The 26,349-nt window shown below is 40.9% G+C and overlaps 2 protein-coding genes across 2 annotated transcripts in view; one reads left to right on the top strand and one right to left on the bottom strand.

Moving 5' to 3' along the window:
* The window catches only part of filip1l (filamin A interacting protein 1-like), a 70,337-nt gene extending 51,215 nt beyond the window's left edge, over window positions 1-19,122 (bottom strand). Inside the window, exon 1 of the mRNA XM_017426931.3 lies at window positions 18,776-19,122. The gene's annotated coding sequence lies outside the window, so the exon portion shown is untranslated. The remainder of the gene's footprint in view (window positions 1-18,775) is intronic.
* The window catches only part of LOC112450864 (epithelial cell-transforming sequence 2 oncogene-like), a 90,740-nt gene extending 67,465 nt beyond the window's left edge, over window positions 1-23,275 (top strand). The window contains exon 22 of the mRNA XM_037973787.1: window positions 22,889-23,275. The gene's annotated coding sequence lies outside the window, so the exon portion shown is untranslated. The remainder of the gene's footprint in view (window positions 1-22,888) is intronic.
* The last annotated feature ends 3,074 nt before the right edge of the window (window positions 23,276-26,349 follow it).

Here is a 26,349-nt window from a genome sequence, read left to right as displayed (position 1 = left end):
AACGCATGGATGAGTTTCTCTAGATCGTGTTGAGACATAAGTCCTCTAATCCTGGAGATGTTCTTCAGGTGATAGAAGGCCGACTTTGTGACTGTCTTAATGTGGCTCTGAAGGTTCAGGTCAGAGTCCATCACTACTGTTTTTACTGAAACTATTTGATGTACATCTACAGCTCATTATAATTTGGTGTCAAACCAGTTCAATTTGGCCACCACAGCTAGTCAGTTTTACAGTTATGTAGCTAAAGTCTGGTGTGGTAGTAGCTGAGAGTCATCCTCAACACTTGTTCAGTGCAGATCGTTTCACCAGCACGGCTGCGTCTTCATCCCTTTTCACCACAAGATGTCTAAAGTCGAAAACTCAGGCGTGAAAGGTGGCGGGCGACATGCATTCCTTCAGTTTGGACCGAAACGTCAGACTGAGCAACAACCAGGCTGTCGTTTCCCGTCAATGTAGCCATGATGGTCAAAAATGATGAATATTAATGAAAACCTCCCTTTTCTCCTTTTTCCCCCTCCTCCTCCCTGAGCTCCTTCCATTACCTTGTGCTCTCATTAAGCAGTTACTCTTTTTTTTGAAGCCAAAAGCTTAAGCTGTTACTGGAAACTTTGGGCACTTTGGCTCGTCCAGCAGAGACCACCAAGGTTTCTCCATTTAGCTACCAGCTCATTCATTCAAATAGTTTTCACACTTCAGGCTAGTTGGCCAGCCAGACACCAACGTATAAAACCAAATAATGACCATCATGTATTTTTATCACACATCTGAGCTCCTCAACAAGCGCTTAAAGCACTGCTGGGACTCGCAACCTAAACCTGCACCACAAATAGAAAGTCTTGAACCCTGTCGAGCTGGTCTTTAAATAAAAAAATGTATATAATATTAATAATAAAAAACATTAAAGTGATGACTTCACTTTATTGGAAGTAAAGCAGAGAAACGGCTGTTAAAGTCAAAGGTGAGGAAGCAGGTGTGCCACAAAAAAACTCCATTTCTTCCCAGACGCACAAATGCAAACAGCAGCCTGTGAGGCTGAAATGCAAAGAACATATGCATGGATGTACACACCCACCGCTGCACAGACACAAATTAGAGTAAATGCTTGCGGTCTGACATCATGCTGCTGTCAATATGATTGAGGGGAAGAGAAACACAGATCAAAAGACAGCAAAGAAAAGGAAAAAAGAGGGGAGGGAACGATGGAGGAGCAGCAGTTTATCCTCCGGAGGATCTCCTGGTATTCTGCAGCTTTGTACACAAAGCTCGGACTAAATCACCACTTAAAATCATTTCAAGAGGTGACTCCGAATCCACAGACGAGTACAAAGTGCTTTCAGGTGGCTGGAATAGGTTCTGTAACATTTTTCCACCCTTTTCCAAATCCCACTGGATCAAAGTGTTTCCAAAAACAAGCAGTTCTCTGCTGTTTATAAAACCTGGATGTTGCAAATAACTCCTGGACCTTATTTAGAATTCTCAAAGGGAAAAAAATTGTAATATTTTCTAAGGAAATATACAGAATATGCTTATTTTTGTCATTCTCTTATGGAAAAAAAAGGATTGGTTTGCATGAAATTTATTCATCGTTATTAAAAGTTTCATGTCAGTGAAAGTCAACCTTGAAAATGTTATGTGATGTCACACTCAGAGTATGTGTTGTGAATGACTCTCAGCTACTACCACATCAAATTTGAACTCAATAGCTGTAAATCTGACAGCGTTGTAACCATTTTTCTGTTGGCTAACGCTGGTTAGCTGTGACATCAGATCGCCTCCCGAAGTCCAATCATTAGTTTCTGAGAGTTTCATTAAAATGCATCCCGTGGTTCATGAGATATTTTGCTAACAGGCCGACAAACACAAGCGAAAAGTTCCTAAGACACTCCGGAAGAAAGATCTGTGTTTTCACTTTCATCTATCCACATCATTATTCACGGTCCTGATTGTGTTCTTGTGTATGCGAGGCCACGTTCTGTAAGAGGAAGAGCAAAAGAATTAAAGATCGTTTTAACATCAGAGCTGATTAAAGCACCAATGTTTTCAGAGTCGGACTAGGTCAACAAGCCCTGAGACCCCCAAATTTCCTGCTTTTCCTCTTACCTCAGTAGGATATTAGGGTTTGTAGTTTTTTTTGGCAAGACAAACAGTAAAAGTTTGAGAAATATGAGAGTTTGTGTTAGTTTCTGTTCTTCGGGCAGCTTTAGAGGTGATGTTTTTGTCTGTGTGTGCGTACAATTGTGTCTATTTTGAAAAGTGGACAGATCATTAGACGTACCTCTGCAACAGAAAAACTATTGGAATCAGCCTAGTTCAAGATGGCCATCACAGCTAAGCGACCTTAGCAAACGCAACAACAGCTACAAGATATTGAGCTAAAATCTGTTGTTGTAGCAGCTGAGAGTCATTACCAACACTCACAAGATGGTGCTTGATGCTTTTTACAAGGTTTAACTAAAATGGATTAAATATCTGACATGAAAGGCGGCGGGTGATATGCATTCTGTCTTTAATATTTACTCCAGTCTGAGTTTAAAACGCTAACAGTGGTTTGTGTGTGAATGGTTCCATGTTATGTTTAGGTAGTAATAAATCCGCCCTGGGACGGTTTCAGAGGCACGGTTTGGGAAAAGGTGCGGAGCCTCTTTCATATTCCCTAATTTGAAGTGTTTTCGAACAGTTAAAAATGGATCCGCAGAACTAACAGCTTCCAAGAATGACTGCACAGAGCAGCACCCTGTGCCGGAGGGGTTTCTATCATCGAGCCAAAAAAAAAAAAAAGTGAAATGTTTACAAACAGAGCTCCGGTTGCCTCAGCAACAGGTAGTGATTAGCTCTCGGGCCTCGAGGTTGGACGAGGTACTGTAAACCGGTCAAAGATGTTTCCTGCGAGCGTTAGCGCTGCTGGGTTGTAAAGCAACAAGAGAAGCAGTTTGGGAATTCCTGAGCCCTGAAGTCGTCTGCAGCTCCGGCTGTAACTCCTTTCTAATGGGCCATCAGACAAACAGAGATGTTTCAGCTAATATGAAGGCACGCTGTTTATTTAAAGCTGGAGGACACAGTTTATGACAGCGCTGCTCGCTGCTGCAGGGCCGTTAAAATGCCACTCCGGAGAAGAATCCTTTCTCCTCTCTGCCTCTGCCCGGTGACGCAATTCCAGAAAATGTTTAAGGCTTTACGTTCAGTGCAAAATGTCTGAGGAACAGGCCCTCGTGTGCAACGAGAGAAATTCCACTTGTTTTTGCAAAAATGCTGAATAGTTTTTGATCAAGAAGCGGAAACTGAGTTTAAACAAGGAAAACAAAAGCTAAAAATGAGCACAGTGCAGTAATTACCAGGAGCATTTGCAGTACTAGCGTTAGTAAAATTAGCATTAGCAATTAGCAGACTTAACATGAGTAGAATTAGCGTTAGTATTCTGAGGTAGGTTTCCAAAAGAACAGAACTGAAGAGATCTTAATTCATTTTAAAAGGGAAAGTTTTTATCAGTAATGTTAAATGTTTTGAAAAGTATAAAGGTTAAAAACAGAAACAAAAGTCACAGCTCCCACTTTCAGAATGAGCTGATAGTTCGGATATATAAACAGGAATCTGCATTCCCACAATAATAATAATAATAATTTGCTGCTGCAACTTTAAATCCAAATCTGATGGATGTCGAGAGAAAGCTCCTCCAACTAAAGAGTCAAATAAGAGGGGCGCTCAGAGGCCTTGGACAAAATATTTTTATGCAAAAGACAAAACAACTAACAACAGCAAGCGGCAGTTTTTTTTCGCCTCCAGGAAGCAAACAGAATTATCATTTTTGTGCACAATAATTTAAAAGCAGCTTGACCCTTCATGCTTGTGGCTTGGGTGGATAATATAATTTGTAATTTTCTGTAATTCATCATTTCCTGATGACTGGAGGATATGTTCAGACTGATAATTGCAAATGTAAGTGAGCCATCATGGCAATCAGTGGTTTTGTCACAGTGACCCAGAGGAAACAATTTGGAGCCAGAACATCTGTGAAGACGATGTCTGTTCATTGTCATTTTTGTCTGCGTTTGCCTTAGAAATAACTGGAGAATTATAACAATTCTGATGCTATTTTGAAAGATAAAGCTCCAGATTGGAAGTTATTCCATGCTGTAATTATTAAAGATAAATCGATTATTCAGCTGACCAATTTAATCAGCCTATATTGGCCACTTTTTAAATTATCAGTCAGCCATGCCTGTAAATACTGAATCAGTTACTAAGTAGGAAAACATAGCAGCAGCAGCTGCTACAACCAGCTTACTGTGGCCCACTTTTTAGTTTTTTTAAGCTCAAGTGTCTTCTATACATTATTTTAAAGTGTACAAGTTCTTCTAAGGGTTGTTGAATATGTTTATTTAGGTTAAGCAGTTATTATATTAAAAGGAAAATAGATATTGACCAAAAATTATTTAAAAAATTGGTGTTTTATATCAGCCAGGAGCTTCCCTGATTTCTAAAGATCGGCATCGGCCAAAGAAAAGCTGATATGAAGTAAAATAAATTCTCTCCAGCTGTCATTTCAGCAGTTCTTTGTTTAATTATGAGGTAAAACAACAGCAACAAGTAAAGCTTTTCTTCAGATGTCGTAATCTGCTTCTACCTTCAGATCTGATGTCTTTGCTCGTCTTTCGTGGAGCTCTTATTTCTCACCAGAGGGCGCCATCTGTCAGTAAAACTTAACTTTCTGAGGCTTTCTGCCTTTCTAATCCCACATAAAACAACACAAATGCAGCTGTGCATGATGGGGTTTTTTTTTGTTTTTTTTCCACCTGAAACTCTCTCCCAGATGTGTGAAGTTGTGCAACATTTCTAAACTCGAGGCATGCGATGTAGAAAACAAACTTCAGCTTACATGGAAACAAATATTCTGCATAGGATGAATAAATATTGAGACTAAAGCCACATTTTCTCTTTTTGGTCAAATAACTCGAAAGGAAAAAAGGAAAGCAGCCCCATTTAAGATTTACTGCTGCCTTGAATTAGTCCAGTTCTGTTTGAGCAACACTGCTGCAATGAGAATATCTTCCCTGTGACTTCATGGCTGGCTCCAAACGTTGCGTTTTACAGTGAGCCCTTGTGTTTTTAATTGTCTGAGTCCTCACTGTATATTAGAATGCCCCGCTGCTCCATGCTAATAATGTCACATTTAACAAGATCAAGCTGGTGAGAACAATACCAAACATGGGAGCGCATAATTTCTGTGACCTCTTAACAAATGGCTTTCTAATGGCAGCCATTATGCTGTTTCGATTCGACAGAATATCCTGCACATGGAGTGAAGCTCATCCTGTTACTGTTGCTTTTCTGCCCTCACAGAAAGTTCAGCCAAGCCAACAAATACATGTTCTAAACACGTCTGACACGTTTAATATCCTGCATCGACTTTCTTCCTTTTGGCAGGCTGGGCTTCGTGCTCGGTGGAGTCGGACTGTAATCTTGACTGTTTTCCAGCAGGTGATTAGGAGATAAAGGGCTGATGTGGACCGGGTTGGCTTGGAGCTGCAGGGAGGTCACAGTATCACCCGAAGTGAGGGTCATTCAGTTCAGAGACACGCCTGCTGCTGTGGTTCAGACTGGAACAGGATCTTAAAGATAAGGACTGGCCGTCTGTATCTCACTGGGCTGCAAATGTTAGTGAGAGATAATTTTCACTTAGACTCGCACTGAACTGGTGCTAGAAACACGTTTGCAGACATATGTAACTGCAAATGAATTGTGACATTATTTTGACTCCAATTAATAAAAAAGCAAGACTGGGATTTGCCAAATGCATACTGAGAAGCCATTAAGCTTCTGGGAGAACGTCCTCTGGACAGATGAGACAAAAGTCCCTTCAGCTCTGTGTCCACAGGCCCAAACCAGAACCAGAACAGAACCCTGAACCTAGAGGGGAACATGGAGGAGGCTCGGTTCTGTTCTGAATCTGTCCAATGAAATCTCAAGACTATCAAGGCTTTCTGTAGCCAGATGTGCTGCTCAGAGTCAGAGAGCTTGGTCTCAGTCTCAGCAGGATAATGAGCCAAAACACTCAGCTGAAAACACCAAAAATCGGGTCAGAACCAAACATTGGACCGTTCTGAAAAGGCCTTCTGAGCCCTGATCTAAATCCTGCTGAACATCTGTGGAAGGAGCTGAAACATCTGGAGAAGGAACCCTTCAGACCTGAGACAGGTGCAGAAGTCTCAGAGAGAGTTTGCCCACAGTTTCCATCCGTAGGACAACATTCTAAAAACACAGAGATGTTTTTCCACCTTTCAAATCCGATCCTCTGCACTCCGCCTCCCCCTCTGAGGGTCTTCTGCGCCCAGCATGACGGAGCAGCTTCACGCAGATCCGATGGTTGGAGGGTGTGAATAACTGGGATGGCTTGTCACCACCAGGGCCACCGTGAAAGAAGACGGATCGCCTACAGGACCGTACAAGCCTCCCAGCTCCGTGCCAAATATACAGCGTGCATACAGAAAGGGCTCTGCCAGATCGAAATCGTGTTTGTCAGCAAACGAGACGAAAAAACTTATCTGTTCCATCAAATCGTGTCAATAAGAACCCAGCATGGCTTCGTCTGAAGTCGGTGACTATTTCAAGATGTGATTAAAATGTGCAAATATGTTCTGGAACAAGATCTGAGACGGTGTTGAGACACGCTGATGCTTTTCTTAGAAATTAAGTTGATTTAGTTCAGATACAGGATTACAGACTAGTTTATTTTTTTGCAGATTTGGTTGGTTTATATTTATATAATTAATCTAACTTCTGACTTTGTTTAAAACTTTGACATTAATTACTGAAGTCAGCCCTGTCTGTCAGCAAAATATCGCATCAACTGGATGAATTTCAATGATTGGACGAACGTCTACAGCTGATTAACGTTTAACATTATCCTGATAAAGATGGCTGCCACAGCTAACCAATATTAGAGAACACAGAAATGGCTTTTCTCTCAGTCAGTGTAACGGATATTTAGCTACAATTTGGTGTGGTAGTAGCTGAGACTTATCTGCAACATGTACCGTGAGCGCTAACAAATTGCACAACAAGCAATATGCCTTTCTTCAAGGAACGCCTTTTCAAGTAATGAGAAACAAAACATATAATTTAATAAATCAAAAAATACATTATTTTAGCTCCATGTTTAGTATAATTAAGATCTAAATTGGCTATATTACTAGATATTCTTACTCTGCTCAGATAAGCTTATGTTTATATGTTCTGGTTTTGTATTAATTGGTTAATTTTCTCTTATTTTTCATTCAAAGCTTTTAATGTTTTTACAGACATTCACAGGGATCAACCAGCAGATGGCAGCACATTTTTATTTAGAAAAGGCCTTTTTTAAAGCCTGAGTAATGCTTCTCTGCTTCTTTAACAAAGTCAGCCTGGAGTATTGTTCAGCTGTGTTGGCCAGACATGGTTGTTTTAAATCAAAATGAGGGTTTTTCACATCATTTTCCCAGCATAACGTTAGCTTTTATATGGATATTTATCTAGTTTAGCATGAATCAGGTGTCTGTTTGAGAAAGCTAAAGTCAGCAAACAGATCATTACTGTTGTTTGACATTTTTTGAGCAGGTTGTCAGTTTTCTGCTGCGTTTGTTCAGCTGTTATTCAGTAGTTTAAAGATTATCAGAGGTTTAGTTAGAAATTCTTAGTCAAATTTGACATTCGGTCGTGTCCCGCTGAGGCACAGCGAGGCACCTAAAGGGAAGGGAAATGTGTCCAGTAGTCATCGGCGTGCGCAGATTCTCAGTCTGTCTGTCCATCTGTGTCGTGACCGAGGACGACCAGCAGAGGGTTACAGGCTCACAGCCTCCGTCAGCTGGTCCACATACTGCCACTTTACTGCCCGCACGAAACGCCTCGGACTGCAAGAGTTACTCCTGTCAAGATGGCACGTTTCCATCTGTCAGTCAAGCATCGATTTAAAGTCCAAAAAATGACAATTAGGATTAAATCTTTATTGTGAAATGGCAGATCCCTGATAAATTAGTTGTACTTTTTAATCCCAACTCACTTTTTATTCAAAAGTAATATGATAACATTATCCTTTGCTTTAATCTTTGTGATTATTAGTTATTGTTGGCATGATTAGGTAAAATAAACAGGTGAACATGACCAGCTGATTCCAATTTTCCTATAGAAGTTATTATTAAAAGCACATAGTTTGTATATATACATATATATATTAGAACTGGAATATATCTGTTTCCAATCAAATATTTACATTTTCTCTCTGTCACAGATCTGAAACTAAAACGCTTCAGGTTACCAGAGTCTGCAGCTGTAGACGTACATCCCATATTTACTTTAGGAGTTTCATTAAAATCTGTCAGTTAACAAGATATTTTACTAACAAACACATCAATAATCACATGATTGCCCCCCTTTCATGGCAGTAAGCAATAAACAGAAAAATTCACCAGAAAAGTGAGCAAACAAGCTTACAATTTAAAATAAACTGCATCAGTATCTTAGGAAAGGTAAAAACCCTCTGGGTGATGAAGTTTTTGCCTTTGTTAGCAAAATATCTCAAACTCTCATCAAATGATTGATTGTACCTCTACTTTTGGAGTCAGCTTAGTTCAAGATGGCTGCCACAGCCATTAACCTCAGGAAACACAAAAATGTTTATAATTCCATCAGCTTTTCAGACACTGAGTGAAGACATGGTGTGGTAGTAGCTGAGGGTCATATCCAACATATACTCTGAGAGCTTTGGCATTAATTGATGTAATCAACCCTCTTTTTCTGTTAGCAAAATATCTTCATGATATCTTCAGCTCTGATATTTAATCTCTTGACGTTTTAAATAAATAACATTTTTATTTTACCCCTATCTGACAGGAAAATGAGCAGAAGGCTCAGAAATCTGCATCTCTTGTGAGCATTTTCTGCTTCCTCTGAAAATATGTTTAAACATCTTGCAGACTTTACAAATAACTAAGTTTTCCTTTTATAAAGCATAAAAAATCCAAACCAAAAATGTCCAAATTATCCACGTAGCACCACACCAGTTGAGCCACGTTAAGCTGAAACTTATGTTAATGTTTTCACCACTATTTTTATTTTATTTGCTGAAGTTAGGACGATTTAGCAGAGTGCAGCACTGAGTCTAACCATCCCAGAAGTGAGGAAATGGCTAAACTTATTTCATAATGCATTCACACGGCGCTAGTTTGCTTCGTTAAAGAAACTTTAAATTTTTACACACTGCAACTTCATAATTCAGTCACTGTAAATCTCGTGCAACATTACGATTTAAATGTGCTGATATTGAGGCAGAGCTGCATTCCTCATCTGTGTTCATGTGTTTGAGCCCGAGTGCAAATAACCAGAACCAGAAGCAGCTCTCAGAAGCATGAAAATAAAAAAAATCCTCCTCTGGTCTTCAGCGGCAAATATATAAAGTCCGAAATAAACCAAAAATGCTGTGATATCCGCCTCGTATCTAATGACCCTTGATCCTCTCTGCCTCTTAGCGCAGACTGTCCAGCAGATGACGAACCCCGAGCTAAAATTAGGGGTCATCCAATCCCCGGCTCTGCAGAAGGTGAGGAAAAGACAGGAACTGTACCGTAGTCAGCTGCATTTACACGGTAGTGCTCTGTGTTTTCCTTTCTGAGAGTTTACGGTACTTTCCAGTAATCCGCCTAAATCAAAGTGTCTGAGAAATCTCTTCGCTTTCATGGATGCTGAGTTTGCTGCAGCTTAAACTTCCAGATGTCAGTGATTCCAAAACGATTTTTCAGTTTTTGAATATTGTTGTAATTAGTTTGTACCTGGGAAGAAAGTGGACGGCGAAGATAACGCATTTTACAAATTTCAGGTACATTTACAGGAGATGCGGTTTTGTGATCACAAACTCAAGAACTTTAAGTTTTCTCCCGGATCTTAAATACATTTTGAACTAATTTTAGACTAATTATAGGGAAGAAATTTGTACAAATTTATGTGTTTGTGCTTTTATCAGATACCTTCCTGTACTGGAATAGAATCCTGATAGGAATAATAATAACAAAATAAAGCAGGTAGCTACAGGCTGTAGGTTTATGAATGTTTTATTAAAAAATAAAGGCCTAGCTTTCCTTGAAGGAATACATATTGCCCATTTTGGCCAAACCTTGAAGATTTTAGATCAGTATCTGGAAAACTGGATGTATTATAGCAATGTTTTTGTTTCCTAAGATCAGTTGGCTGTGGCGTCCATCTTGAACTGGGTTGAGTTAATCATCTGTAGATGCACATCCAATGATTCATTTCTGCATGTTTCCTTAAAATTCGTCCAATGGTTCATGAGGTTTTTCCAGACACACGAACACATACGAGTAGAAACATTATCGTCCGGCTTCGCTTTTCGACAGCAGGCTGCAATTATTACTTCGAGGTGCATTAGATAAAAATTAGGGATGATGAACTACTTCAAAATGTATTTAAGATCCGGGGAAAAAATTAAAAATCCCAAAACATTTTTTTCTAGATGCTGATTTTCCGTAGTTGTCCAGCAACGGACTTGATAAATCTGACAACGTGTCAGACTTCGCTGTTTTTACAAATCAAACGCCTCAGCAAGAAATCAAAACACGTACATTACTTTTTGACATGAACAGATGTAGATGTTGATCCAGTGATTAGCTTCTGAGGCTTTCATTAAAATCTGTCCACTGGTTCATGAGATATTTTGCAGACGGATGGAGAAATAATTGTCTAAATGCTCTAATATTAAACACTAAAGCTAAACTAAACTTAAGGCATTCTTCATCAGACTGAGATGAACTGCAGAGTCAAACATTGATTGCATTTGGATTCATGTATGCAGTTATGAATATAAAACACAGTATAATAACAATCTAACACATCTAGTAATAAATTTAAAAACCTTGAGTGCAAACCCCAGTTAAAGTTCTTTAACCCTGTTTTTGCAAACCAGACTATCAGGTGAAAAAAACTTTTTATTCCCTTCATTTTTTTTACCTGTTATGGTGTAAAAAGTCATGTAACATGTTCTGCATCAGTGACTCAGGAGGAAAGATGACCCTGCTCTGTAAGCACCGTTTGCAAAACCACGGTTCATTCCTGAGAACTTGAACGCTGAACTCTGAAGCTCTGCCGTGGTTTTGGCCTCCTGCTCCGGTTATGAGTCATCCTGGCAGAAGGATGCAGCGTACCCTCCTTCACCCTCTGCTGCCGAGCCCCGACGAGGGACTCATCCCAGACTGCAGCCCGAACACAATCCGTCTCTTTTACCAACGCCTCCAAGTCTGTCCAGGCCAAAGAGAGTTAACTAACTGTCATAAGATGCTGCAACGCTGCTGTTCATGGCTCGCAACATCTTTTACCTCTTTTAACAAAGAGGTATGAAAGAGGGAGGGGGGGTGTCAGTAGGTCATCAGAAAATAGCCTGATAATTGACTCTGTCATGTAGCGAGTACAGATACCATGCAGACCCTGAGCCACGCTAAGCTCCATCATCCCAGCTGGGTCAACGTCTATAGCAACGGCAAACACACAGACGGGAAACAATGAGGCTCAAAGCGGAGCACTCGAAGCAGGCTTTCTCTTCACGTCCCCCCTCTGGTCCATGTTTAGCGTCCTGCCGCCACCTGTGTCATTTTATCCAATCATGTTACATATGCTAAGCATTTCACAACCAAAACCTAAAACCTGCAGTGGGACTGCAGTACAGGAATAGCAACAAAATGTGAGCTGGTTCACATTTACATGATAGAGCTCCTTGAAGATTGTGTTTGTTTAATGCATCTCCATAAAGCAAGCTAGCTATGAATTTTTTCAACATGATCAAAATTCATTGGCGAGACTGCAGCCCTCTGTGGCTCAAAGCTGACAACCTCCATGAAGGTTTTGACTCATTTTAAAGACTCCTCGCCAAAAGGAGTTGACTCTTTCAGTTTTCCAACAACACTTAGCTTAGTCCTACTTCTAAGGAAACTTTTGGAGTTGAGCCAAATGATTTGGATCTTTAAAAAAGAGCCAGAAAAGCTAGACGTGGTACCAAGTGAAGAGCCATTCATGAGCCAAAAGAACGGTCTCTGTTTTGGTGAGGTGAGGTGAGCCAGCTCATCTGGGTCCTGGAATAAAAGCAGAATTCTCATCACTGTTAGTTTTCTCGATTAAAGTACTGTTGAGCTCCTAAAAACGGCCACCTTCACACCTTAATGTGGGTCCAGCTACAACTCACCATTCGTTAAAGCTTAAAATGTGTGACCAAAGACCGATTTGCATCTTAAAGTTATGTTAGAGAAAGCACAGTGACTTTGAATCTGTCTACAGCCAGTGCAACTCAGCACTGTAAAATTATCAGTTATATTTAAGATTAATTAACCCGCTGGTCTCAACCTGGTAATACCTGCATTATATTTAATCTGTTTATTCTGTTTATTGTGACATACGGCATGATTTCTTTTCATAGTTCGCTCGTAGCTAGATATTAAAAAAGTTAGGTGTTGACTTTGGTGTCCACTGTAGTGATACGGGGTGGGAGAACTGTAATATTTGTGCGAGCTGTTTTCGTTTGTTGTAACTCTCGCAGACTTTTCTACATATTGCGCTGATCTGACAAACGTAATCAGTGTGAGGTGTCTGCTTTAGCAAGTTGGTGGATATTGGGACATTGAGTTTTGTGGTTTGTAGCTTCTGGATTTCACCAATTTGCAATTTCACAACTGAAATCTGAGCCTCTTGCTGGAAGCTTTAAATGCAGCTCAGTCGTATGTCACTAATGCTTCTCGGTGTTTCTCGGCATTCCTCACTTTTACACTTCAGAGAGACGATCAGCAACTGTGTGTGCTGCAGCAAATCACGCCATAGAGCCTTTTGGAACATGTGTATTTGGACTTAAGCTGACCAATATTTTTCTATGATATCAAAGCAATACTATCCCTTTCAACACTCTAAAATAAATGGACAAGACAGCCGAGACACATGCTTCTGTCCTCATCAGTCCCTCTGAAGTTTCTTCACTTGCTATCATGGGAACGTCTTCTGCGAAAGCGCACTCCACTCTATCTTTCAGGGTCCATGCCGCTTGACGAACTGATCTGAACTGATCTGAGCTGACCTGTTTTGACGTGGCCTGACAGCAGAAGGCTGCAGGATAAGCTGAGAGAAATAGAGAGGGTCTAATGTTGTTTCTCTCTCGGTATATATAGTGCTCTCTTCCCAGAGCACTTAGCAGTTCTGTGAGAGAAACTGGATCCCAATAAATACAACAAATCACTTGTCCAGGATTCAGAACCTCTCGGCAGACTGATTGACCCTCCTTCAGTCTCTCGGTTCAATCAGTCTGCAAGAATTGCTTCTGTCATTGTCTGCAACAGATGATTTTGGACATCAGGGGACACAGTCCTTATAGCTATTTGAGGTAGTTATTCTTTCTTTTTCTGTTTGCAGTATCATTACTGTGATTGTTCGTAGTCCTTGAAACTACATTATCAGGTCTTCTTCACACCCTGCTTCAGAGTTGGCACTTTTTCAACCCGAGGAGGACTCTTTAGTGACTTAAATGGATGCAAATGGTTTATATATAAGCAAACGTTCACAGGCTGAGCCAATTTAATACTCTTTCAGCACTCGCACTAATAAACCACATCCATAATGCTAACGTAGAAGCTACTTAACTGGCTTCATCGTCTACATGTATGAGTCTTGGCTCCTTTAACTTCTTTAAAACGCCGCTTTAAGTCAAAGCTCACAACACGGCTCCAACTACAGAGTCTGTCATCGAGGTCATTTCTACCAAATGGGTCCCAGTGCTGAACGAGGACCGGAGCCTCCATTGCACCATCTCTTTCTGTTTCCACCACTTAAAGCTCTGGTTCTAGCCCCGAGAAAACCAGCGCTAACGCAACACCGACTCTTTGCTGGACCGCTTTTCTCAGGAGCTGGGGCTGGGCTCATGGAGTCCAACAACCAATGAAAATGTTGAATTAGCTTCACTTTTACTCTGCCTAATTTAAAACTAAATACTCCTCCTGTGTGAATGAGAAGTTATATGAGCTGTATATGTGCGCTCATAAAAGACCAGACAGAGCTGCCTTTGCAATCACTGTTTGACGAACCGTTTCTAATTGTTTTAAGATCTTTTAATATCATCGTCAGGTATTTATAGCTTCTGTTTGAAACGTTGTTCGTAACTCCCATTCACAGAGGTGTTTACAAATACGACCGGAGATGAGAAATGCCGGTCGGCAGAGCGTTTGCATAACTATTTATAAAATAGACGGGTGATACGAAGACGTCTGTTTTGCAGGAATAATGATGTAAACGATGTGATCTGAGGAGATGAAGTGCCTCTCTGCTCCGAGGTCCTCTGCAGAAAATCAAAATGCAACAAAAGGGAGGATCAGGAAGAGACGTTTAATGTGACGTAACGACATGATTGTGGAAGGTTGTGTGCACGAGTGACCTTCAGTCGATTGCATTCCCAGCGTTTCCTCGTCAGGTGACAGGGTGACTCTTATCACCACTACAAATTCTTGAAATCCCTCCGTAATAATGGGACTAACTGTGTTTATAACTGTTCTTTTCATTGTTTAGTCTCGAAGCACTCAATGGTAGACAAGTTATTACTCATGTGTGTTACTGTTTGCTTGTTTAATTATCATCCCTTTTGTGTCAAAATAGCTTGATCCCTTTCCAGCTGAACCAATCAGTGCAGAGGGAAGCCTTTTTGTTATAATAATCTCATATCATAATCTTATTCCTAGGAAATGGTAGCTGTCCTCTGTGTTTTAAAGACTTAAATATTTTATTCAACACAAACGAAGGAAGCAATAAAAGACCATTTTGCCTTAGGGAAGAGTTCAGTTCGCTCATTTAGACCTTGTTCCATTACAGTCGCACCTAAAAGCGTGATGGGACCCGTTTATTGATTCTTTTTTCTTCAAGGAAACGCTTCATTTTTCTGGTGTCCCTGACGTCCTCCTCAAGGTTGTGCAGGTAGTCTGGGGGTAGTTAGGACAACACACGTCACTGGGACACAAAAGGACAGTCGTGACTTGAGAATTTCTCATCAAAATCTCCATATTTTTATGCTGCTGCGATTTGAATGAAGTTTGGATGCTACAAAGGTAAAGATGAGTCATGATTCTTTTCAGGATGGGACAAAAGGGGAATAAATAGAAAGAATTTCTGTTGATTCGAAAAGCTTCAACTTCTTAATAATCATCACAGACTTTTAATTTCCGAGTGACTTTGTTTTCCTATTGATAAATCGGACACCAGGTCCTTAATCCGACCCCCAGCTGGTGAAGCTTAAAGTGCCTGGAGGTTTTTGTCTTAATGCGTGTCTTGTTTAATGACCCCTGCTCCACTACCCTCAATCTGCCAATCACCACCAACAAGGAAGGCATTTCTGCAGGTTTGCAGCAAAACTAGGCTGTTTTTTAAAAGTATATATATATTTTTTTTTTTACATTTGCAGAGTAAAGTAAAGCTCATGCAAATCATTTTTGCTCAAAGATAATCATCTGATCAACAAATTTATTCACTTTAATTTGAAACTAAAAAGATAAACACACTTTCATTCTGCTGTTTGATCAGATATTTAATTCTATTTGATGATCATTAATCGCCAAGATTAAGGATAAAAAGGCTCTGTGCAAACGACAACATTTTATGTACCTAGCTTTGAGACCCATTTTAGTTTTCCTCACCCTGTTATTGATTGGTCCTTCCCTCATTAATCTGTTAAAACTTCCCAACAAAGAACCTCTACAATATTACACAAGTATTCAGATAATTTCCTTAGTCTTGTTTAAAGGGATTGTCCAGCCATCTGAGAAGGGATTTGATTGAATCAAAATGTTATCAATCATTATCCAGGTTGGACTGATTTTTAATTTTTAATCGTTTTTCGGGCTTTTAAAACAACTCTTTCAGAAAATCGACATACCAGTGTTAAAGAACTCTTCATTAGTGAATGTTAGACTTCTACACTCATGCAAGACATCGTTTGTTTAGTTTTTCTCAACCAAACGACGTCTGTGTTGCTGTGTTAATGTTTGTGTGTGCAGAGCATAAATAGACCTTTATATGCTGATGGTTCTGTGGCTGCAACTGTACCGGTCCTGCCGGGGCGTGAGGAAACCTTTGGACTGATCAGGCAGTCGGATAGATCAGTTTTAGTTGCACATCCAGTGATTGGTCCAGTGGTTTGAGAGGTTTTGTTAACAGAATGTCTTTGTTTAGTAGCACTCAAAGTGTGTGTTGGGGATGACTCTCAGCTACGACGATGATATCAGTTGATTCTGATAAAAATAGTTTTGCTTTCTTGTCTGTTGATTGCCAATGAAAACAGATGTGTTGAACCTGTACAAGCACCATTCGCTGTAAATCTGCCGGTCAATCTGCTGAACAGTCGCCTCCGTGTCGTCTTAAAACGGATTATTGCAGCAGCGCCAGAAGGCTGTGGGTCCATCATATGTATTTAAACAGATTAACCCGACACCTCTTACCACGAACAGTGTCCTTCTGCCAGCCCTGATATTTATCCACACGAGGAAGGTTTGTGTTATATATATATTAGAGGAAAGGGAACTGAGGCCTTGTCCACACGGGAATGTTTTTTTTTTATTATGTCATTTTTTAAAATATCCTCACAAACGCGGCACCATTTCTACATTAGGGGTGGGCAATCCTGGTCTTCGAGGGCCACTATCCTGCATGTTTTACTTGTTTCCATGCTCCAACACACCTGATTCAGAGGTTAAATCACCTCTTCATGTTCCGCAGAAGCCTGTTAATCACCCATTGATTCAAATCAGGTGTTGGAGCAGAGAAACAAGTAAAACATGCAGGACGGTGGCCCTCCAGGACCAGGGTTGGAGACCACTGGTCTACATGGAGACTCAGAAAACAACCCAAAATGCTGTAATAACTATGCCAGGCCTGCGTGTGGTGCTGTAAATACACCGGAAACAGGAAACAAGACGTGGATCACACGTATAAGTCTTACACCTAATATAAACATCACAAAATCGGGGGGAAAAAGGAGGATGGCAAATATCTTCATGTCACAGTAAACGATAAAAACATATGTGGACATAATGGAGACTTTTAGGCCCAGTATTCAGCAAAGGAAGGAATTCCTCCTGATCTTCAAAGCATATCTTTATGGTGTCAGTCTAATCCCATTTCCCACATTTTTTTAATTTATACATGATGGATATTGTAGATTTCTAATCCATTGCAGAAAAACTGTTTTGGTCTTTTGTTATTTGGTGTACCACTGAGGGCTTTTGTTCTGTTTAAGGAATTGTTCATCAGCTTTCACTGAAGTTATACAGGATACAAAGGATTTGCTGTAGTGGGCAAACATGTAATTTGTTATTGTTGCTCTTAATGCATCCGTCATGCTTGGGGTCGAAGGTTAGGTTAAAGGTGAGTCTATGACGTCAAAGTTTTAAAAAGGTTGTGTTCAGGCTGTCCACACGAAAATGCAAGTGTGGCATTAAAAGAGTACGGATAAGGGGCTCCTAAAAAGGCTGTTTTCATGTAGATGTCAGGCTGAAAGACTAAAAAAAACACATTTCCATGGTGACGGGGCCTAAAGAGACAATAATTTCCAAGAGTTCAGGCTGACAACTTTAGGTTTGTGAGGAAAAGCATGCAGCTCTAAATGCTACCCAGAACTGAAGAGTAAACCTTAATATTTGATGATGATCCCTGAGGGCTAATCCTTTTATTAATAACATCTCCGTGTTACTCTGCTGACCATAACATACCGTCACATCATCAGAGTACGGCTGCCAGCACAGGAGACCCGGTCCGAGCATGTGCTAATCGCTGTGGCATTTTTAACGGAAAGGAAAAAAAATTCATCATTAAACTTAGCTGGGGTGAAAATGCACCCTTGACCTGACATTTGACTTTTGTCTGCTGCTCCCAGCGCTCTCAGCGTGTTTCCAAACTGAGCCCTGAGCGCAGGCCTGGTAACCCGACCTCCTCCCACCCTCGGTCGTCCTCGGTGCACTCGGTTACTGTATGCTGCAGGTTCTCGTGGACACGCTGCCCTTTTGGAAATTCCCTGGCCGCAACCGATACGGCCCGACATGTCCACGAGTCCACACCAGATATTAACGCTGTGCAGGAGTTATTGAATAATCATCGGCATGGATGTGACGAGCAAATTGACCAAAGGGTGTGCTAAAATTCACCTGGATGACATCATGTTTTGCTCTAATCCGAAATAAAAACACGGGTGACTCACTCCAAAACTGCGAAACAAAAATGAGACCAAATCAAAAAGTATAGATTTGTTTTTGTTCTCTAAGCCAAATAAGTTCAACCTTATTAGAGCAAATTCAATCAAATTAGATTAAGTTAAGATCAGCAGGAATTTACTGTGACCCCCCAAAGACAACTGCCCCTTCAGGCTTTTAATCTCTATATGTGTCCAATTAGCAACAACGGCGCTAATAAAGCTGTCGTGATGCAGATTAGGTCCCACTCAGTGACTGCTCTGATAATCCACTGAAGTTCAAAGCATCTGTACAATAGCCTGCAGACATACAGACTAACAGAATACTGAAAGGCGGCACTGATAAATAAATATATATATAAATATTTACAGCTGTGGTAGAAAATAATCCAAATAAAAACTGCACATCTCACTCCAGATGAGATTTTAGTGCTGTCATGCATCCTTTTGCATGAGCATTTTCGCCTGTAAATGAAAGGGATGACGTGAGAGCATCCACACACACATTTCCAGACACACACACAGCCTCTCCAGTCTTACCTCTCGCAGCGAATCCTTAGCTCACTGTGCTGCCGTGCCTCTGCAGTGGCTTCCTCCCGCTTGCCAGCTCAGACAAACCGTTATCCTCGGCGAGTCCTCTGCCCTCCGTCACGTCCTCAGCCGGCTCCTCGTACGGTCCAGGTGGACGAGAGGATGTGTCTCCTGTTAGACCGAGGACGCTGCTGCTGCTGCTGTTTGTGGCTGGTGGCTGTGGAGACAGACTGTGTATTTCTGAGGGAAGGAGGGTGAGCGGAGCACAGGGGGGTGGAGGGGGGTGTAGACAGGTCCTGCCGTGCAGATATCAGCCCTGTTGCAGTTAAATTTAAACCACCCTCTCTTCTGACACCTTGAGACACGTCCACCCGTCCTCTCCAACACACCAGAGTCCGGATGCTTCCATATGGTCCCTGACAGGAGGCTGACTATCCCTTGGGAGGGGCGCAGCCAGTGGAGGCAGGGGTGGGGTGGACGTTTTATGGGTGACGGTGCATTAAGCGTTCAACAGCCAGTCGTTATTCTTCTGTTTTCATCACCATTTTCACCTTTCTTGTAACTTTGATGCGTTTTAATGATGAGTTGTTGATGAGTTTTAATTCAAGATGGCCACTATAGCTACATTTCGTGATACGTGTTGACGTTCACAGCAGGAGTTGTGAATGACTGAGCTGCTACCACACCCAGTTTTAGCTCAGTAGCTGTGGAATTAGATGCGTTGAAGCAAGTTTTGTGTTTCCCAAGATCAGCTGGCTGTGGCGGCCATCTTGAATTGGCTTGACTCCAGGAGTTGGATCAGCTGCAGATGGACATCCAGTGATCACTTTAGTTCATTAAAATCTGTCCACTGGTTTATGACGTGTTTTAAACAAAGGCCTTGCACGATCAGTTCAGGCTCTGAGCATGTGTGTGCTTTGTGCTTTGCACCAGTGCCACAGCATGATGCTACCACCACTGTGCTTGTCAGTTGATGCTGTGTTTGGTTTTGAAAGCCAAATGGCTCAGTCTTTGTCTCTGTCTAGCCTCAAAACTTAACTCCAGAAGGCGTTTGGTTTGTCCGTGTCGACAGCTGCAGGTTTCAGTCCAACTTAAAAGTGTCGCCTTTTGGAGGAGGAGCTTCTTTCTTGGTCACCATGGTGATGTAAAACCAGCAGCCTGAAAGGTTCCTGGTTGTTCTTGAACGTCTGAACTAATTTCCTTTCATCTGAGGTGGACAGATGAGTGTTGGTCAATCCAGTGAGTGCAGTCAAACAAATCCTTTTTATGCCATCGATTAAAACTATTAGCTGCAGTCGATCACGATCACTTATAAGAACTTAAAGGTCCGCATTGCAAACTATGAAATCAGACATTATCCTGAATTATACCAAATGGTGCAGCTTCAAAGAGTTTAATCCAGTAGTTTAACAGATATTGAATGCAATTCTGAAATGCTGGTACGCACTCAATGTAAACACTCTGCAGAATCCAAGCTTGAATCACATGATTGACCTCCATTAGGCTGTTTATCCAGTCTTTATGACTTTGCTATGAGTACCTTAACAAGTAGGTGAAAATGTATAAATCTGACCCTGTGTGGATTAGAGGAAAATCCAAAATAAAGTCAAACTTGTGCACCCGGTTCTTGATTTTAATGGTAATTGAAGGCGTATGTTGTCCACCCTGGGGAAAGAAAAAATGACTCAAATAAATAACAGCTCATAGTCAATATGAAATTCATGCAAACTTCTGACCTCTACTGTGCATTTGGAGAGTATACTTTATAAATATATCCACTTGTAAAATTATTTAAAAATAAAGAGAACTGAGACATGCACAACAAACCCAAAGTAACGATTTGATTTTTCTTTGTAAATCAATAATCAATCCCACTCCATTAACACAGGGTTTACATTCAGAGGCAGAATATTGACAAGAAAACAGAACCTGGGTCAGTGATCGTTAACAATAATAAATGAACAATCAATGAGTAAGACGACCTTGCTGTAGGACATTAAATAGCTGCAGCTGCGAGCAAACATTGAGTTAATAAAAGTAAGAATATGCACTATTCCATTTTTCAGACAGTAAAACTAATAAGCTTTCAAAGCAAACCTTTCTTTTTCCCACTGCGGGCTGAAAACGTGTTTTAAAGAAGTTTGGCACGTCATTTTCCTGTCATGAAATCATTTCCCCACTCCTACGGTTTCATCTACAAGCCTTAAATGTAACAGACATGAGCTGACGGAAAATTAAAAACATTTCTCCCCCCATTTTGTTGTAGACAAAAGAAATCAAAGTGTTTGTTGAACTGAGAAGCCATAAAACATGATTTTCATTCCTCGGGTGAGAGAGAGTGATTGTAAAGCGCGAACAGGCGGCTGTGACGCGCACACACACACACACTCACACACACACCTGGGTAAATAAAGGTGAAAGAAAAGACACTTGACAAAGAGATTTATGGCTGCCTGTCAAAGATATCAAACAGCTGAAGGATTCTGATTGGATCGTGACAGACTGAAGGTCAGAAACACATAAAGGCCGATTCATTCGCTCAAATCCGCAGGTCAGTTCGTGTTCGAAAAGCAGACACAGACTTATCTCAAGGCTGCTCATTCAGCTCCAAAATGCAACAATGAACACATGTCTGTTAAAGCTGCAACATCTGCTGAAGGGAGAAGCCAACTGCGACTCGAAGTCTGCGCCAGAAATTTAAACTGTTTGCTTTTAAAGCTCCACGTTTTGAACAGTTTACTGTAGGGTTCTGTGAAAAGGTCCTGAAGAGTTAATATCTTACCCGTTTCACGGGTTTAATTCTGGACAAACCGATGAGCGAGCAGGGCTTAAAACAACCCCAGTCTCCAAAGTCTCAGAGCGATTTATTGGATCTTTATTTTATAAATCTTTACACTGTTGTCAGTTTCACATCACATCGTTTTTGACATGAAGTTCTGTGGTGAGCTATCATTTCCAGTGCAGCCTGAGGCACTTCCTGAAGGAATATTATAGGATTTCTGCTCCAGCAGCCAAGTCGTGCAAAATTGATGGCAACATAAAAAGTTGATGAAAAAACGTTTGTATAAATCACCACGAAATATGTTTAAAGACAGCAGGAGTCCTCTTTGGTCTCGGCCACATTCGGACCGCTGACAGAGGTCACTGGAATAACTTTAAACTGACCAATAATAAAAATAATAAATGACTAAAAATCAGCTAATAAAAATAAATCGCTGCTTTTGACTTTTGGTCCAACTAAATTATTTTATAAAAACCAATGAAACTGACCTTGACACAAAGGATGGTTCCTTAATTTAACATTTTGTTGCTCAACCTTTTGAGTCGATCACTGCAGTCAGGTGGTTTCTGATACTTCTGCAACTGTCCTCACCTGTCCTCAGGTGTCCTCAGGTGTCCTCACCTGTCCTCAGGTGTTCTGGTCCACTCCTCCTGAACAAACAGCTCCAGATGTCTCAGGTCTGAAGGGTTCCTTCTCCAGATGTTTCAGCTCCTTCCACAGATGTTCAGCAGGATTTAGATCAGGGCTCAGAAGGACACTTTAGAACAGTCCGATGTTTGGTTCTGACCCGTTCTTGGTGTTTTGGGTCATGATCCTGTTGGACCCATGAGCTGAGACTGAGACCGAGCTTTCTGACTCTGAGCAGAACATCTGGCTCCAGAAAGCCTTGATGGTCTTCAGATTTTATTTGACCCAGAACAGATTCAGAACAGAACCAAGTTCAGGGTTATAATCCTGCCAAGCTGATAATTATGCAAACTATTACCTAATTAAAGGCCTAACATTGCCTGAAAGGATGCATATCACCTGCCACCAGTTTTAGATCATTTCATGATGAGGAATGGAGTACGGCTGCTTTGGGCAAACATTTTGTACAATCTGATGCAACGTTGTAAGATGTTGACTCTCAGCTACTACCACTCTAAACCTTCGCTCATTATCTGTCAATCTGGTTAAATTAATCTGGGATTGGGTTTCCTCCAAAGGTTAATTAGTTGTAGATGAATATCCAGGGATTATTTTCTGAAAGATTCATTAAAACTTGACAAGTGGTTCATTATGATAACAGCCTGCAATCCTGAAGTTTTGTCAAAATGTCTGCTTTCTTCTGTTTATCCAAGGTGTGGTCCCCTCCCTCCTCAGCGACGCTCTGCAGCTCCTCCTGGGAGATCCCAAAGAACTCGCTGACCGATACCCGGGTCTGCGCTGGACTCTCCTCCCTGAAGGACGGACCCAGCAGACCGGTTCGCCTCAGGATCGACGACCTGGAGCAGCCCTGGCAGAGTCCAACCTGCACCGGAAACAAACTTAACTTTGTGTCGAGAATGCAGACACAGCTCTTGGAACCAGATAGCTCTTAAAAGCAACCCCCCCCTACATAACTTCTCGTGGGTCGTAATCCTTCTGCAGATCCACAAAACACGTGTGGACTGGACCATCAGACTCCCAGGATTCCCTTTAGCAGCTCTGCGAGGAAAATAAATAATTGTAGTGGAATTATGAATATACCCGAAGCCTGAAATGTTCATTTAAATCAGTTCCCGACTTCTGTGTCACCTGTGAGATCAGTTTAATGGGCTGCAAGGTGAGTAACACAAATATAAGTCCCGCTAATATTTCCAAACCTCGTATTTTGAGAAAAAGCTTGACGGAAATTCCCGCGACCGTCCTAAACTCCCACAGCAGAAAACAGCAATAAATTCTTCACGCGTTTTGTTTTTCCACCTTCCTCCGGACGGAGGCACAAATCCATTTTTCATTAGTGCCTCGGTGAGCCGCAGCACCTGTCCCCGCTGTTGTGTCCGTCCCTTTATGACCCCTCTGCTCGACCGGTTCAATAAGTTACAAGAAAATGGCCTTTTTGGGACGTTTTCCTTCAACACAGAGGAGCTCATACTCTTTTAGGAGGACGAGAAAAGCTCCTGATGGGGCTCTAAAGTCTGAATAGTTTGTGTTTTTTGATATGAAAAGGACTTACTTGTTGTTTTTATTTGAGAACCATGTGGAATATTGCGCTTTTACGTCTGTAAGCAAAATATCTCATGAACCACTGGATGGATTTTAATGAAACTGACAAATTAATCATTAGATGTAGATCTGCAACTGGTCCCGTTTTTGGAGTTAACCAATTCAAGATGGCCGCCACAGCTGACTGACCTTAGAAAACACAAACCTTAGAGTCGTGCCCAACAAAGGACGAAAATGGCTAAAAGTCTGGCCTGAAAGGTGACGGGCGATATGCATTCCTAAAGGATCTTTAATTTGTTGTAAAAGCCTTTGGAATATTGTTTAATATCACATTTTATATCCTTATTTCAGCACTCGGGGAAGCCCCCCCGTTTCACGTTTCCTGCCCGTTAAAAAGCAAATACCTCTTTAACACCGGAGAGGAATCATCGGCACGAGGAAAACGAGGAATTAATTTTTCATTTGATTTTTATTGCGGGGTGATTTGTTAGCTGTCATGTAAACCACCGGTCAAATGTTTTCCACTGGGCTTTGCCAGATCAGAGTCATAAAGAGGGAGTTTATCTCACATGCCCCCCCCCTCGCTCGGCATGATGGGAGTTTAAAGGCGGAGGTATTTACGACTCAGCACTCTCCTCTAGAGTTCCTGGAGCTCCAGCGACCATGTGGGACAGGCGGAGTGACACCATCAGCTCCATTTAAAGATAGACGGGGCCTTCGGTTCAGACTATTTGTGTCTGCACACCTGCTTTTCTGTCTGTCCTGAGCTGTTAAAGCAAGGCAGGAAACCCACAATCACTTCCCCAGGTTAGACGAAATCTGAAATTAGGAGGTAAAACTGGTGACTTTTCTATTAAATTCATGTTTTTTAATTTCTGCTGCAGCCTTAGATTAAATATTTACCAAAAAAAACTTCAATCGGTGTTAGAAAAAAGGAATATCAACTTTAAAAGTAAATTGTTTTCCTCATTCTGGCTTGTTATAGTTGCCCAGTGAGTCAGGGACTCTTCATTTGGCCGTTATTCTTCCGTTTCTGTCCTGATTTTTGATTTGCTGCATCCTCACAGCTTTGGAGAAACACAAAAAGACAAAAACATGCAGCTCAGGCAGGAATAATGTGCTTTGGCTTTTAGCACCACGACGTACGGTGAGGTTAAAATTTGCTAAAAACACAATTAGTTTCCTTACAGACAGAAAACAGGTGGTAAACCCTCTTCAGATCTCTACAGCTCAGAGTTTAAACGGCTCACAGGAAGTTTTACGTCTGAACTAACATTTTGACATCTTTAACGGTTTTTACACAAATGCAGTTTATGGTTTTAGGGGATTTTGATGAAGTCCCACTTAAACTCCTCTCTGTTTCTACATTTCTTTTTACAGTTTATGCATCCAAACGTGTCTCTGATGGTCTGCAGAGTGCTCACACCCAAACTCTCATTGACTTTCACCGTCTGAGCTCAGAGTTTTCCCCTGGAAACTCAGAGTTTAAGGGGTTTTTAAGTTGCAGCTTTAACATCACCTTTGATTATCCCAAAACAGAAGTCCTAAATAGGAAAGTAAAAATATATAGCACAATTCTGCAGCAAGGCATTCAAAGTGCTTTACATCATAAAAACATCAGTAGAATTACCTTACAATCATCCAAAAACATCATTACAATCATCCAAAAAAAAAAAATCATAAAAATCATTGAGCAGATACGCTTGATAATCATAAGAAGATGGTCAATATGTAATAAGACAAAAATAGTTTAAAGGACGTTGAAGTTTTGGTCAGTAGCTGCATTGGGCACCCCTTTGAAATCTCTTCAGAAATTTTCTGATTTTGTTGTAAAATGCCGCAGACAGCGGTGGTTTGGTGTCCTCCTGCTGAAGCAGCTGAGGCGTTTCCTGAGGCGTGGGTCGATTGGAAACATTTATCACCCTCATGGGTAAACAGATCTTCTGCACCAACATTTATGCTTCAGAAAGACTCATTCTATGAGATGCTCTTTGTTTTGTGAATCCTTGTTGATTATATATTTCCAGTGAATTTAACCGATTCTGATTATTTTTCCTTGTTTATAATTAAAGAAGAGCATCTTTTCAGTTTTTAAAAAACAATTTAGCCTTATTTTCAATTAAATATTATGTGAAAATAATGACATTTTAATAAAGTCAAGTATTTTATTTTATTAAATACATCTGGAAAACCTTTGAAATTAAAGGCTTCGCGTTCCCTGAAGGGAAACACATCAGCTGTAGTTTTGTTGTAATTGTTTTGGTTAAACTTTATAAATTACACACAATTATCACAAGACGTCACACTCTGGAAATGTGAGTTCAAATAAAATCACATCCAACTTTAGCTCAGGATCTGTAAAACTGACTGGGTTTTAGATATTAACTATTTTAAACGGTGTTGACTCCAAAGGTTAATCAGCTGTAGATGTAAATCCAAAGATAACTTCCTAAAAGTTTTATTAAAATCCATCCGGCGTTCTACAGTTTAAAGCAAAGATATCATTCAGAGCTCAGAATATTTGTTGGGGATCATTCTCAGCTACTACCACACCCAATATGCAATATCTGTAAAACTGACCAAGTTGTAACCATTTCTGTGGGTTTTTTAAAAG

The sequence above is a fragment of the Kryptolebias marmoratus genome, linkage group LG23 (genome assembly GCF_001649575.2).
Source record: "Kryptolebias marmoratus isolate JLee-2015 linkage group LG23, ASM164957v2, whole genome shotgun sequence".
Taxonomy (NCBI): Eukaryota; Metazoa; Chordata; class Actinopteri; order Cyprinodontiformes; family Rivulidae; genus Kryptolebias; species Kryptolebias marmoratus.
This window is presented reverse-complemented; position numbering and strand designations above follow the sequence as displayed.